Source organism: Engystomops pustulosus, chromosome 2, assembly GCF_040894005.1.
Source record: "Engystomops pustulosus chromosome 2, aEngPut4.maternal, whole genome shotgun sequence".
In the NCBI taxonomy this organism is placed as follows: domain Eukaryota; kingdom Metazoa; phylum Chordata; class Amphibia; order Anura; family Leptodactylidae; genus Engystomops; species Engystomops pustulosus.
Genome location: NC_092412.1, coordinates 239,151,653 through 239,167,040, shown reverse-complemented (window position 1 = coordinate 239,167,040; position 15,388 = coordinate 239,151,653).

The following is a 15,388-nucleotide window of genomic DNA, read 5'->3' as shown; positions in this document are numbered from 1 at the left end:
ATACTTTGTAGCCCCCCTTTGTAAAGATACGTGGGAAATCCGCCCAAAGTATCCTTACAACAGAGGGCTAAGAAGGTGGTGTGAATGCAGCCCAACACTTGCTGTTGGTTTCCAATAGAGATTACAGCTGATCGGTCAAGGAAGGATTAACAGCTATGTCCGTGTGTAGTTCAAAAACTAGTTTCAGATTTTTGATACAAATTAAAGTTTCTGTTTCCAGCAATCACCATGGGGCAGACATTTTAGGAGTATTTTAGCTATATGTCAGCAGCCTCTATTATGTCACAACCCCTTTAATTTAATGGGAGCTAAAAGGGAAGTGTGGATTGCATTACATAACCAGGGGAAGTAGAGAAAACTACCCAACACTAAATGAAAACTTATCTAATACCTATTACCTACCATGTGTGAATATGAGCCTGAGGGTAGGCAGCCCCGTCACCGTATTCTGCGGAGTTAACCCTTTGTGATACCTACAGTACCAGAATATATGGAGGGTGGCTGTATCAAAGATAAGGTTTAAGGTGAAGTGGTCAATGGGAAAACGTTTCTCGAGAGAAACAATGAATTGAAATTAACATATGATCTCAGGAAGGAAACTTTGTGTGAAATGAACTGAGATGTAATTGCTATGTGCCGAAACAGTGATTTAATCTAAACACTTCTGGAGGTCAGGAAAGAATTGTTTATTATTGTGTAGAAAGTTCTCTGAAGCGGCTGAATAGGGGGTTTTTGTGTTATTTTTATTTCCTCTGGATGGCCACAAAGTTGTAACCTAAGCTGAGGTCATTACAAAGTTGGAAATGATTTCCCTAACAATTAAGTCCTGGTTGTGGTTTCGGAATCCATGCTCGGAGCTCCTTGGCTTTTATTCGCCTGCACAAAGAGCCAGCGGTGGGCACAATACCATGTGAAGTGCTATAGATGTAGGCCCGGGGCGACTCTGGGAAATTTCATTGCTGTTGTATTAATGAGTGGGGCTTCGAGATCGGTGATACTGTACAACGGTATCCAAGACAAATGATTGATTTACTCCGGCAGCCGCTCAAATTGGTTCATGGTTTCCTGACGAGATGCAACGCAACCGATAAAACTGCCTGTGTTACTGTTATGTATCAGACATACAGGTAGGTCCTTCCTTACATCTACTCTTGGCCCTCCGCATGCTAAGATGGAAAATTCTGTAAATGACAAGATTCCGCGATACTGTGTTGCACCGTGTCTATTCTATAGGACTATAATAATAATAATAATAATAATTCCTTTATTTATAAAGCACACACAGTTTCCACAGAGTTTGCCAAATCAGTCCCTATCCCCACGGGGCTCACAATCATCCTACCAGTATGTTTTTGGAGTGTGGGTGGAAACTGGAGGACCCAGTGGAAACCCATGCAAATACAGAGAGAATATACAAACTCTTTGCAGATGTTGACGTGGGTGGGACTCGAACCCATGACCCTTGCGCTGCAAGACTGTAGTGCTAACCACTAAGCCACCGTGCTGCCCAACACATGCGTTTTTACGCATGTGTTTTTCAAAGGTTTGCTTGTGTTTATAAACCTAGGACCCCAGCGCTGCAAGCCTGTAGTGCTAACCACTGAGCCCCCTGACTGCCTACTGTGGATGTCATCCTATTAAGGGTTTTCTTAGACTACAAGATATAAACACATATGTATCTCTGTATATAGGCTACAGGGGGCGACCTCTATTTCACCACTTTGTGGTGCCCCAAATCCAAGCATGACCACAAGTTAGAGAGCAGAGATTCACTTGATAGATGCTTTGCCAAATTTTTCAAAAGATTTAGCTTGGGTACAAGTCAATTCAGTCCACACTGATGCTGCACCATTGTACTTGAAATTGTTATATAACCATAGGGGTGCACCAGCTGTTAGGTGAGTTGAGCCTCTTGCCTCAGGCAGCACCACCTACAGAAAGATCAGGGCAGCATCAGGGGCACAGTTATCTGCTACAAAGCATGACCTGCCTTCTTAAAATTTGTGTTTTTTCATACCTGATATCAGTATGGGTGTGAGATACTGCAAGGAGAGCCCACTTACTAAAAAAATATAACCTGATACATTACTACTGGATGGGACAGAGAGGGTCCATTCTATAGCTCACCTCAGGCAGCAGGGAGTTTAGGTTATCCCCTGTATAACCCATTTAGTCAAATATTTTTTTAATGAAAAGATCCTATTTTGTTTTGTAAATTTTTTACAAATTCTATACATTTTCTCTAATCTCTGGGCTGGCTGACAGAAAAGGGCCAGCCGCCATTTTAAAATATTCCTCCAATTCCTCCACATCTACAAACCAATGAATAGATTTGTTTATATCTATCAGAAAGTATAACTACCAGGTTCCTGAACATCTCTTTCAATGTCCCCTCCTCTTCCAAGCCAAAATGGTTTCATTTTCATTAATGGATGGGTAATATTTAATGTCATTGTGAAGTAGATTTCCTGAAATCTTTTGGACCTATCATTGATCCAGATCCATAGATCCAGTAAAACTTTGAAGGTTCTGTCATAGATAAAAGTAATGTTGTCATTGTTAATGAAGCCTTATTTTACTCAACAATGGAGAAAAAAAAATTTAATATTCAACTTTCGTACTTAAATTTAGAAACTTTTGATAGTAGAGCAGATGGAGTGAAATTGATGCCTGATTTTCCAATATGAAGCCACATTTTTACTTATCTCCAAAATTATACAAAACCCCTTCTTATGTGTCTAAAACTTTAAAGGAAACCTTCCACCACAGATCTTCGTATTAAGGTAGATCCAGTGGCAGGTTCATGTAATTTATGGTAGGATAGCCCTTTTAGGGCTAATCCTTTAGCCCCACTGTATCTTTTATCATTTTTTAGTGCCCTAATATGAATATTTACCAAAGAGTCTACTGGGGTGTGGAGTAGCCGGAGCTGAGGCTACACGGCACGGCTACTCAATGCCCCAATAGCCTCTTGGTATCCATCTTTCAAGCCATCTTCAGCAAGCAGCCAAGAGGCTCGTAGCTCATCTGCAAAGCCTGGTTTTGCGCATGCGCAGAGCGCAGGCCGGCGGCTGCACAGTCTTGGCTCCGAAGCCAGAGCTACTGCACATGCGCAGAACCTGGCTTTGCAAACTCTTAGCTGCACGTTGCAGATGGCTTGGTAGGTGGATCGCAAGAGGCTCCGTGTAGCCTCAGCTCCGGCTACTCCATGCCCCAGTAGCCTCTTTGGAAAATTTGTAATTGGGGCAATTAAAAATTATAGAAGATACAGGGGACTAAAGGATTAGACCTAAACAGGGCTATCCTACTGTAGATTAGATGAACCTGCAAACTGATTTACCTTAATAGATAGATCCGAGGTGGTAGGTTTCCTACAACAAGTTTTGTTGTAGATGTTTTATAGAGCGGTTCTTTAACTCTTGGCTAAAAGGTACTAAATGTCTCTAAAAAAGGTTATGTCATATCTCCTATCCGGGACATGCCAAATATCATGAGCCAAGAAAAGGAAAGGAAGAATACAACTGTATGTGGGACAATGTTCATACATTTTAAATGTTTATTTTATGTAAAATGTCATTGTGGATGAAAGTAGCCAAAATTTGGTAAAATTTTACTGTGTTTAACCATTTGGCCTCCATCAGGCGTGTACCAGAGACAATGTATGGCTTTACTTTGATGTAGGTTTCCCGTTACTGAGCTAAATGTACAACAAAACTCTAGTTATATATTATATATTAATCTGAAGCCTATCTAAGGCAATGACACACCCTTTTAATGAAGAGTCTTTTTATTAGCCCTCAATTATACCCTAGGGGTTGCCTTTTTTGTCTATACATGCTATGGAACAATAGGCTACTCAATATGTAGGTATAAAATTCTGATAATTACAAGGAGGGGGGACTTTAGAGCTCAAGAGTTTAGTAAGAGATATATTCCCTTTAAGTATGTCTTGGAGCACCTATAATTAAATAATTATATCATATTATTATTAATAATAATAATAATATTAATAATAATAATAATTATTATTATTACTATTATTATTATTATTATTATTATTATTATTATTATTATTATAAGTATTTAAAGAAGATAAATTAAACCTATTCATACAATCTAGCTGGGAAGTTAATAAAGGGGGGTCAACCATTATGGATCCTCAGCAGTTACAAAGAGCATTTTTCACTATGGAGGGCCTTTGTGTAATACTTCATTTCACCTGTGGTGGCGCTGCAGGGAAACTGAACACTAATTGGCACGTCGATCACTGAAAGTTATGATCCTACAAAATAATAAAATCTTCTTCCAAGATGAACTTTAGGCACAAATCTCAGATTGCTTATAACTATTTTATCTGAAAAAAAAAACTCTTGCAGAAAGTTTTTTTGATACGAACGTCAGTATCGGTCAGTTAAACAGAAAGCCATTAATCTCGTTCACTCGTCCAGCTTTTTGTGATAAGACCTTTCAACAGGTTCAGCGAAAATCTAAAGAAATTACAAATCCAAACGCTTTATGGCCGAGATTGTTCGGTCGGACGCAAAAAAAACTGTCAGTCATTTTGATCCATTGCCCATTCTTTTCTATGTGTCTGAAGTCGGGAGACACCACGAATTATCAGGATGACCTGTATGTGTATTGTATGTTCTATAACAATATGACTGAGCCGTAGTCGAGAATTGTATAAAAAAAAAAATTGGGGCCCATGCTGTTGTATCAATTTTCAATACATCAAAGAGGGAACTTTCCAAAAATGCATGAGGGCAATTTCTAATAACCAGAGTTTCGTAATCTATAAAAGTTCTTAGAAATCATTGGAAATCCTTTTTTTATCTGACTATGCAGTATAAGGACTTATGTACAGAGCCGATACCACAGGTCAAGGGGGTCCTCATACTTATTACAGCTATAAGCACTCCATGTGCTGCTATTAGACGTCTCCATATGGCACAGAATGATGTGAATATTATCCCTAGAAACTTCACATCTAATCAAAAACATCCACACCCACAAGAAACCACTATTTTTTTTTTCATTTTATACATATAATGTCAGAGATATATGACTGTACAGAATGATCTAATAGATTTCCATAGGTAATAATAACACTGTAATAAGTCCAGAGGAACTGATCTGCTTTTTTTTTTTTTTTGCTAGACAGATTTGGTCAAAAATCATAGCCCAAAATATTCTGGAATACGTTGGTAAACCAAAACTAAGAGATGATTTGGTTTGATTTGGAATAATTACCGTATTCCATTATAATCCACAAAAAAGACCCACAAATTCAAAAAACCTAACAAAAAAATTGCTGTTTTTTTTTTTTTTTTTGGCGGTGGGGTAATGGGTTGACAGTTGACAGCTCTGTACCACATCATTAATATTCATCCATGCATCTATATTTAAAGAAGTAAGAAATGATGTACAGAAATTGACTATATTCGTAAAAAAAAAAAATTTCTTCCTGGACGATCAAGCTTTTTTAACTGCCCAACAGGGTCTTAGTGTAATTATATATATATATATATATGAACACATTTATAACAGTCCTATAAAGAAGAGACTGGGGGACCCAGTAACTAGTGGGAATCTTATTCCCCTAAAAATAAAGGGAGCTCGTCTAGTTTTGAAGGTTTTCTTTACGTGGACATTGATATTGTTAAAATAAAGTATCATTGGGAGTAATGTGTTATACCTTGTATTATCCGATGCGTTGGTTGACCCAACTTCCTTACTCGGAACCTCCTAGTTCAGCATTTTAATGAAACATGTCCCAATACCACCCCAGTGATGGTCTATGTCGTGTTCTATGAACAAACAGCCCCCGGCCCTTGTGAACCACGGGAATTTTTAACTATGATCCAAACAGTTATTCCATAATTTGTAATGAAGGAGAAGAAAAAACTCATTGGATTAAAAAAAATACAATGAACTGCTAGGTCTGTCAAAGTTTTTATGTGATTGTCCCTTCCAATTTACAGTACAGGGCTGGGATAGCTGAGATTAGGACGTAGAGGGGGCTCCAGCTGCAGCATTGATGCAATCTCCTAGCTCATTAAAAAGACTCAGAGAACCCCTTAACCCATTGAGGAGCAAGCCAACTCTCACTTTTATTTTTTCAGTTGCCTCTTTTTTTAAAAAAATTTATAGATTTTAAAGATGTCCAGCCAACATAGCTCTATTCACCTTAACCACATAAAAAACCTTCTCTCTAAAAAATTATATTTTTTTAAATTTCTCTTGAAAATGCTTCAAGAGCGTACATTTTCTTGTGACATGGATTGTCGTTTTCATTACATCCTTACAAGTTTTAATTTGGAGGTTGAGAGAAATAAAATAAAAAAAACAAACTAAAAACTGCTGTTTTGATCATTTTAATGTAATCATTTATCAATTATTGTTGTGTTAATTACTTAGCTTTTTTATAGGTTAACTAGGAAAAAACTTTACGCAGTTTTATTTAGAATTTTTATTATTATTTTTTTTCAGTTTTTAGATATTAACTATGAAAAACTTTAACTTTTTAAAGTCCTCCTCTGGTTTGATCTCAGGCACAACACACTGCAATATTTTAATAATATATATTGCGTCTTTGCTCCAGCAACATCTTTCCAAATACAGGCAGTCCCCAGGTTACATACAGGATAGGATCTGTAGATTTGTTCTTAAGTTGAGTTTGGATGTAAGTCGGAACCCAATACTTTATTATTGTAACCCAAGTCAAAATTTTTTTAAATTGGATTTTAAAAATGTTGGATAATCATAAGAACCAGGATTAACAATAAAGCTTAATTGCAGACACCTCTGATAACTGTTACAGCTGTTTATTGTAGTCTAGGACTAAAGTACAGTAAATTACCAAAATCCAGAGGTCCGTTTGTAACTAGGGGTCGTATGTAAGTCAGGTGTTCTTAAGTAGGGGTATGGGTGAATATGTTTAATCCAACGATAGGTAGACTTCCGGCTGCCAACGACACATAGACCCCTGTCTGCTATTGCATCCTGTGATGGCCATGGATGTCACTTGAAGTATAGGGGTTACAGTATTTATTTCTATAAAATACTAAAACATACTATGGATTCTGTATTTTCGACATGCATTGGCCAAGCTTATAAGAAATGTTAATTTCTGACCTTAAATTCTCATGATTTAAGTTCTACAATCAAGACATGATAGTAAACCTCTCAACAGGTTGTGATTCATAACTTGGTTGTCCACCCAAACACATAGGGATCATCATCTTGTGACAGGAAGGTGTATTCATGTTATTCATGTATTTTATTAAGCTGGTGATCTCATGTCATATATCTCGGGATACAATGTGTTGGGTGTAAACAAAAGGAGCGACATATCTGTATAGAAATATATTTGGCCCAATACAAATCCAGTAGACTGCACATACAAGTACAGGCAGTCCCCGGGTTACGTACAGGATAGGTTCTGTAGGTTTGTTCTTGAGTTGAATTTGTATGTAAGTCGGAACTGTATATTTTATAATTGTACCCCCAGCCAAAATTTTTTTGGTCTCTGTGACAATTGAATTTTAAAAATGTTGGCTTGTCATAAGAACCAGGATTAACAATAAAGCTTAATTGCAGACACCTTTGATAACTGTTACAACTTATCATTGTGGTCTGAGGCTAAAGTAGAGTAAATTACAAACATCCAGAGGTCTGTTTGTAACTAGGGGTCGTCTGTAAGTCAAGTGTTCTTAAGTCAGGGACCGCCTGTACATTTATCACTATGTTCTTAATGTTCAAGCACACACGCTGTCTATATAGGTCTATGTTATGTATATTGTGTACGATATGCTTCTGTATCATAATTTTGTGGAACATAGTCAATAGTCCTATGCAAAAAAAAAAAAATCCTGAAATAAGAATAATGTGATGGAAGACGCCATATTTGTCAGATTCAATATTCTGTTAATCCATGAAAAATATAATCTGTAATAAATCAGACATATACAGAGGCCCTATAAGGATAGAGCATACTCTATAGGGCCCATAGTTTATGGCCAAAAACAACACAAATCCATAATCCGAGACATTCTACAAATAGTAGAACTACTGAATATGGAGAAACAAAGTGTTTCCAGAATCCAAATACAAATACAAAACAAATACAATACAGGAAGCCAATAATTCTAGTCTAAAGTATTGTGTTTTCATTATTGCATAAAAATAAGCTAATAATTGCCCAACTCGAAATTCACTTTGGGATTCACAGTAAGACAACAGCGTTCACTGACCACCAAAAATCTGAGATGGCTTCCAGTAGTCCTAAAATTTACATGCTTCTAGTAATTTGCCTATAATATTACAATTCCATGTCTGCTTTCTAATCCAGAATATAAAGTATCGTATGATTTTGTATTGTATTTTATGATAATACATTTCCTAAAAATAAAACTACACAATAAACTGTATAATAAACTCAAAAAATACAATGAAACCCCAATTTTTAACTTTTTTTTTTTAACGTTTGATCGCAAACTTTTAGATCTTACTTAGAAATACGCCAACAAGCTCTAGAAAAATAGATCAGCACTCACTTTGTCTGGTTAAAATCTGGTAAAGCTTTATTCATCCATTAAGGAAAGACAGAGAAGATACAGTATAGCCATATAGAATGTAGACGGAATCTGATGGCATCTACATTCTTTATGGCTATACTCTGTCTTCGCTGTCCTTCCTCACTGGATGAATAAAGCTTTACCAGATTTTAACCGGACGAAGTGAGTGCTGATCATTTCTACTACAAGTTGTTTACATTGTAATGGAGTTGAATACATCGACCTGTGATCAAGCACCTAGAGGTGATGGGTGTTCAGTGCTCTGTTTGTTAGAAGTATACAAAAATCTAGAGGAGTAATAAAAAACAATTAAATAAAAAAAATTGTAAAATAACTTAGCCCTGAAACAATCCAACTACAAATGATATTTAACGGTAAACTCAAAGTTTACATAAAACTTTTAGCACCTGTGTTGGGTGTCTTATTGGGGGGATGACTCGTATTTAGGGGTTTAGGGGTCAGATAAAAGATAAAACTAAATAAACTTTATTAGTTTGTATACAAACAGGACATAAAAGATTTTTTTTTTAAAAGTAACAAAAAAAAAGCACTTACAACTGCCGATTAGGAAATTACCTAAAAATCGTAGCCTGTCTTATTACTCTAATTTAATTTAGGAATACAACAATAATGAGAAAAATATTTGATGAAGGTGAATGGGGAAGCAATCAGGGGGCTGCATACTAATTGTATTGATGTGTAATTCTAAATGAGTGGTTTCTATGGTTTCTACTTTGTTGTCGGAGCTAATCATAATAATTACAGGACTATATAAATAACGCATAACATCCATTATACTAGGAAATCACAAAAACACACAGCAAAAGTTTTCTTGAGGATAAAATACATGTTAGTGCATATGAATTTGCGTCAAATGGCTAGCCCGATCAATGGGCAAAAATTTATGAAAAAAAGTTAAGGAACAAAATGTAATTTTTGATACAATTTTAGAGATTGAAAGAGAACGTTGTGGTTTAGAAATGAAGTGACGGCTTTGAGATATTATTATAAAATTTTAAAAATTTGGATCTACGTTGTAGGGATTGTAATATAACTGAAGAAGGATATAAATATTATTGACTTAAACTTGCCTAGAAGTCGGCATGGTTTTATTGATACGACCTCTCTGTTCTTAAAATGTTCGAAAATGTAAGGAAAGCGGCCAATACCAAAGTCGATGATTTGAGTAGCGTTTAGGGTTCTATGTAAGTCTTCAAAAAAAATCACAGATGACTTATGACAATACTACAATGTAAAACATCCAAGGCCAATATAATACCAAAAAATAACCAAACCTAACATGACAACTGAATCGGGCTACGATGGTAAGGGATTGTAGAAAGGTCTTTTACACTTTTAGACCCAACTATGAAATAGTTGACTTTACAATATGGCCGCCTCTGTGGCACCTCATACATTCGTTATGCTGGCAACATAAAGATCTCCAGATGAAATACAAGGATTTAGCACGTACTAGATAAATATTACTCTAGTACCTCTGTTTAATGGTAGGTTTGACTATGATTGTATTCCTCAGAAATACAAAATGGCCATAAAAGCACAGAGCACCGCATTCTAAATATAATAACAGCCTTTGTCACAAGAGAAACATATTACGGTCTAAAAAAAGTTTACGCCCAATTCCCCCACCTTCAATAGTATATCTTTTTTTAATATTTTTTACATTTTTTGATTTTTTTTTTGTATTGCCCGATTCTATTCTGTTTCTATAGTAAATGTCTATATTTTTTATTCATGGATCCCCCTCCCTCCAGCCTTCTACTTAAAAGCTTTCAATTTTGCAATATACAAGTGGGACAGTTTAGAACACAACTGAAGACAGATGTTTTATCTCAGGAGATGACGGTTCCTCGATGGTTCAAGTGTGCTCCAAGGAAAGCTAGAAGGTTGTACAGTTAACTCCCAGGGTGTCATTCTAAACCATACAACCTACTACCTCAACCTGGATGCACACAGTTTCCAACGCAGTCCATTCTTCATTTCTTCGTGGTATTGCACAGATGTGTTGCCCCCCCCCCCCCCCCCCTCCCATCGACTCCCCCTCAATATTTTTTAAAAAGGTTTGTAAAAGCAACAAAAAACATGCCACAAGAAAAGCATGCATAAAAAAAATATAGAGGGAAAAATATACAAAAATTTTAATTCAAAAATACTCAAATGCAGCTTATTTTTTAACATGCACGGTCTTCTTGGCTTATCATTTTGATGAGTTACAGTACTGAAAGGTAACGTATTGTTTTACCTACAAAATTTTCTAGAATGGAAAAATTGAAGTTATAACATAAAATAAAATGTCACCGACAAATTATACTATACATGTTCTATGATAAAGTATGTAGATTCTAAATTTTTACATAAACAGATGGATAGAGGGATAGATAAGAATGAGATATTGTAGAAAGATATATGATATATGGAAAGAAAAATATAAGATACTTCGGATAGATGATAGATGGATAGAAAGATATAGATAGGAGATAGAAAGATAGATAGATAGACATGAGATAGATAGATAGATAGATAGATAGATAGATAGATAGATTTGATATAATAGATAGATAGATAGATAGATAGATAGATAGATAGATAGATAGATAGATAGATATGAGATAGATAGATAGATAGATAGATAGATAATAGATAGATAGATAGATAGATAATAGATAGATAGATAGATAGATAATAGATAGATAGATAGATAGATATGAGATAGATAGATAGATAGATAGATATGAGATAGATAGATAGATAGATAGATAGATAGATAATAGATATGAGATAGATAGATAGATAGATAGATAGATAGATAATAGATAGATAGATAGATAGATAGATAGATAATAGATAGATAGATAGATAATAGATAGATAGATAGATAATAGATAGATAGATAGATAGATAGATAGATAGATAGATAGATAGATAGATAGATACTGGAGTCAAAATGTTGCCGCTATTATGGAATAAATTCACTAAAAATGTTTTTCATTTTTTGGTGTTTCTGTTATCATTTTTAATATACTAGATAGATATGAGATAGATAGATATGAGATAGATAGATATGAGATAGATAGATATGAGATAGATAGATAGATAGATAGATAGATAGATAGATAGATAGATACTGGAGTCAAAATGTTGCCGCTATTATGGAATAAATTCACTAAAAATGTTTTTCATTTTTTGGTGTTTCTGTTATCATTTTTAATATACTAGATAGATATGAGATAGATAGATATGAGATAGATAGATAGATAGATAGATAGATATGAGATAGATAGATAGATAGATAGATAGATAGATAGATATGAGATAGATAGATAGATAGATAGATAGATAGATAGATAGATAGATATGAGATAGATAGATATGAGATAGATAGATATGAGATAGATAGATAGATATGAGATATATAGATAGATAGATAGATATGAGATAGATAGATATGAGATAGATAGATAGATATGAGATATATAGATATGAGATAGATAGATAGATATGAGATATATAGATAGATAGATAGATAGATAGATAGATAGATAGATAGATAGATAGATAGATATGAGATAGATAGATAGATAGATAGATAGATAGATAGACAGATAGATAGATATGAGATAGATAGATAGATATGAGATATATAGATAGATAGATAGATAGATAGATAGATATATAGATAGATGTATATGAGATAGATAGATGATACTGCAAACAGAAATTTAACAAAAAATATAAACATATATAAGCTACTACAGAAAGAGATAGAAAGTAGCCAAAAGTGAGAAAACATAATAGTTTTTTTACCATTTTACCAAGAAATTGAAAAAAAAATTTGTAGAGCCAGAACCTCAACCACACAGACCCACAGAAACGAGCTTGAGCAGAACAATTCACCACAAGATCGGATCTACGGGTTTATGTTATCGGGTATTAAAAATTTTCACGCATCCTTTTATGATGCTTTGTTTTATTACAATAAGCAGGGAAATAAAATAAAGACTCTAAAAAAATAAATGTCATTCATTTCAACTTTCAAAATAAATAAATAATTATTATTTTTGCTTTTGGTCATTAGTTAAGAAAGAAATAAGATGGATTTTTACCAAGTCATACTAACAAAAATACACATTAATAATAAATAAAGCATATTACTTTCTAAATGTATCCTCTGATTGTATGTATTACGAGTGGACTACGTTTGCTTCCTTACCCAAGCACAGGCAACATATGGTGTGAAATCTACAGGCGGTCCCCTATTTAAGGACACCCGACTTACAGACAACCCATAGTTACAGACAGACCCCTCTGAAATCTGGTGAAGCTCTCTGGATGTTACTATAGTCCCAGACTGCAATGATCAGCTGTAAGGTGTCTGTAATGAAGCTTTATGGATAATCCTTGGTCCCATTACAGCAAAAAATGTTTAAACTCCAATTGTCACTGGGGCCAAAAATTTTTCTGTCTGGATCTACCATTATAAAATATACAGTTTCGACTTACATACAAATTCAACTTAAGAACAAACCTCCGGTCCCTATCTTGTACGTAACCCGGGGACTGCCTGTATTAGCAACCATGATATTGCATAATATGACACCTCCTCAACAATGCATGATGGGATATCACCACCCTCGACCGGATTTTTTTTAGATTTAAAAAAAGACTTGACCTTGAGTTCAATTCTTCAAACAATATTTTTTTTATCAATCGGTATTGAAATGCATCAGGTTATATGCCGGTAGGTCAAAAATCATCAAACTTGATGGATAAAATGAAAACTTTTTTTTAAGATGAGATGATGGATGCTGCCAGAACTCAATGCGCGAGGGCGGAAAATAACTTTTTATTCCAAGATCTAACTATTCAAAAGTAAAAACAAACACATATACATATTTATACACTTGTCAACCAACGTGAAGGATTTTGGCAGCAGAAGGTTTTAGCATTTTTTTTTTTGAAGCGCCCTCTAAGATTGATGTGGCTAATTTAGAAATGAGACTCGCTCACGAGAAACAGAAGAGCGTTAACCATTTACCACACGGCAATATTTATTTTTAGTATCTTACATTTTAGTTTTTTTTTTTTTTTTTTTTAAATCCAAAACCAGGAATGGCTCCAAATCTTTCCCTTAGAATTCTATTTTGTACGCTCAAGTTTTTGTTTTTACTGATGTAAAATACTGGCCAAAACATTGTTATATGAAATAGGTCATAACCAGCGATAACTATGTGCCCCCCCCCCTTACCTGATGTCATTACGTCCTATAAACTTTATGTCTTCGAGTAAAAGGTACGATCCTTTGATCCTTTTGGCTTGGCTGAAATTACAGGAAAGAGAATTTCGGATGAATAAATAAAAACAAAAAAACTCAACAATAGCTAGATTGTATAATTAAAAAAATAAAACCTAATAGTTCAATACACCATAGAAAGATGTATATAAATGTATGCAAATATATGTGTTTTGATGTACCTGAAAATCATTTCTACAAAGAAATATTTCACAAGTTTGGGATAATTTTAAACATGTTTTAACACTACAAAAAGTAGCCCAAAAAAACTCAATATAGTATAAAAAAAATGTACAAGCATGAAATTACCCCTATATAAATATACACATATAGATATATATTTATAAATATTTATTTTTAGATTTCAAGCTTTTACATTTTCTGTGTTAAAACAACAATAACAAAAATATATAATATATATTGCAATTTTTTTAAAATACAATATATGCAAGTTCAATAATTTTTTTTTTAATTATCTGTTTTTTAAGCTTTAAAAACTCCAAGACAATGTCACATTCAACTTTACAGAACAAAAGTGAAAAACAGTATTTGATTATACCCTGCATTATAATATATTGTAGACATGTAAAAGTTAAAAAATCACTACGATTCCCCCCAAAATAAAGCAGTTTATGATACTTTTTACGCAGTAGTTATTTTTCAATTTCTATATACACTCAACCATTTAGTGAAAGAGAATATTTAGAATGTTAATAGTTACATTCTTCAGAGTTAACCTGTTTGAGCAGTTTCGACATTCAAAAACATACGTAATACTTAACGCCTTTAATAACGGTAACTTTCAAAAACATTGATTAAAAAAAAACAAATATACACAGAAGGAGATGATGACAGTCTGTTACTTATGAGTAGAGAGAAATATAAAGTGGTATATACCTGTAACAACAGATACGTGGCCTATTTCACCAAAAATTTCATGCGGTAAAAAAAAGTTTTGACTGTTGTTGCCTTTATGTATCAATGTATATTTCCATTAAATCGAGACGTCTTTCCAGAATGTCCAGGAGGGATCCTGATTTTTTTTTTTTTTTTGTAATTCAGTTCTCCTCAGGATTCCAGGCACAAAGCACTGCACAAAATCAGCACCAATCCTTGCCGCACCAATCTGCACCACTGTGAAGGTGGGAGAGCCCATGAAATGTATGTAGGCAGCTTGCATTTTATAAAATAAGGGAAATGATCTGCTGGTGCAGGGGGGTCACGGAGGCAGGTTGCCAGTATGCTCGTGTTTGGAGCAATGAGCTCATGTTCTATGCTGTCACCCCATTTGCCTGCTTCATGTGCCTGTTCATTATACATAACAGAACTTTTTTGACTTTGCAAGCTATCTCAGTATTCAATCGGATCTGTGAAGCGGCGCGTAGCCATTTAAAAAAAATGAATATTCATAAAAAAAGAATATTAGCTTGAAATAATATTTACATTTGTCTTTATCTGTATGAAGATTAGTAGCAAAATTTTATCAGGCGTGAAAGGGGCA